This window comes from Echinops telfairi, unplaced genomic scaffold, assembly GCF_000313985.2.
Source record: "Echinops telfairi isolate 266 unplaced genomic scaffold, ASM31398v2 ScPeMD7_7420;HRSCAF=8458, whole genome shotgun sequence".
NCBI lineage: Eukaryota > Metazoa > Chordata > Mammalia > Afrosoricida > Tenrecidae > Echinops > Echinops telfairi.
In genome coordinates this window covers 28841352-28843109 of record NW_022111320.1, presented here as the reverse complement: position 1 = coordinate 28843109, position 1758 = coordinate 28841352, and the positions used below count along the sequence as shown (strand labels likewise).

Genomic DNA, 1758 nt, shown 5'->3' with positions numbered 1-1758 from the left:
GGATTTGCCTTGGATTTCAGCAAGGGTTAAGTGAGTTAAAGGAAATGATGGGGACATATTACTTCTCCTTTCCTAATGTTCTTAGGCTGCTGGATTTCCCTGCCTTCCCACTTCCCATGTTCCTTCTGTGTGAAATTGTAAGTCTGGTCCCAGGCAACCCTCCGGTAACAATTTCATGAGATAAATTAACCACAGTTAAGTAGTTATCAGAGGAATCATTCCAGCAAGTTATGAAATGTTGCTCACTTTTGCTGACAGATAATGATTTTATTTTATTTATTGTTTTGGTCTGCAGCACTGGAGAACAATCCCTGTATGTAGATAGTGCCAAGTCTTGTTTAATTTAGTTTCACAAACAACTGCAGGCTTAATTTTAGCCAAAATTTAAACCAGTTCGCACACCCAAAGCTTTCCTAATTTGAATTGTATTTATTTCTCATTCCTCCTTTGACTACATTGGTTAAGTTGAACGAGGAGTTTCACTAGCTGCTGTGTTTCCCCTATACCAAGGCAGGTCGATTGCAGGGTTTCATTATTTCCTTTCCCCTATGCCCTGGTGCCATAGTGGGCTATGAGTTGGGTTGCCAACCAATGATTGGGGGTGGGAATCTGCCAGTAGCTCTGGGGAGAAAGATGAGGCTCTCTGTTCCCATAAAGATTTATAGTCATGAAAACCCCAATTGAGTAGTTTTACTCTATCCTATGAGTTGGAAATGATGGAATAGCAATAAAGTGTACTTTAAGGAACCCCAGCAGCTCTGTGGGTTAGGCATTGAGCTGCTATGAAGTCAAAGAGGAGGCTGCCTGATCCCAGAAATATTGATCGTCTCGGAATCCTTATGAGTCAGATCTATTCAGTGGCAATGAGTTTGTTTGGGCTGTGGGGCTGGGAGGGGGGTGTTCATGTACTTTACAAAGACTCCTGGTAGTGCAATAAAGATCCTTGAATCAAGGACCTTGATGGAATTGTGGGATTGGGCTGCTGACCTCAAGATTGGCAGTTCAACCCCACTGGACACTTTGTGAGAAAGAACGAACAAGGCAGTCTGCCTCTGTAAAGATCTGCAGTCTTGAAACCCTGTTTGGCAGTTCTACTCTCTCCATGGGGAGACCGAACCAGAGTTGACTGAAAGCTGTGGGGAGATGCCTTTAAAAGGAGCTCTGGGCACAGTCTTTAAGTGCTCTGCTGCTAACTCAACTTTGGAAGTTCAAACACATCAGGGGGGTCTTGGGAGAAAGACTAGAGATTGCTCCCATAAAATTTACACCCTAAGAAACTCTGCAGGGCAGTTCTATTCTGTCCTGGAAAGTCACCATGAGTTGGCGTGAACTCAATGGCACTCAGCATGTGCCTTACAGGAAGCTCCTGTAGGCACAGATGTGATAAAAATTCTCCTTTGGGGAAAAGAAAAACACAAAAACCAACAACAATCACATTAGGCCCGTGAACCCTGTAACAGTGATGGGTTGGGACGTTTACTTGCGGAAACACCCATTCCACTTGTCCTGGCTTCCAAGGCCCCTCTGGCCTTCATTGGCTGTGTGAGATCGTGTAAGGTAGGCTCAGTTTTTTCATCTTTAAAACATGGGACTGTCAAGATAAACATCTTAAAGGTAAAATAAATATAGTTAGTACACAGCCTGGAAGGTAACTGCTCAATAAATGGTACCTGTCAATATCATGGCAGGTTAAGTAATGGTGATTATGTAAATTTGCTTGATTTTTTTTATTGAGAGACTAGTGCTCTCCCCTCGAGA

The 1758-nt window shown here is 43.2% G+C and overlaps 1 protein-coding gene across 6 annotated transcripts in view; it reads left to right on the top strand.

Moving 5' to 3' along the window:
- RBMS3 (RNA binding motif single stranded interacting protein 3) overlaps nucleotides 1–1758 on the top strand; it is an 889171-nt gene that overhangs the window by 503615 nt on the left and 383798 nt on the right. The window lies entirely within an intron of this gene.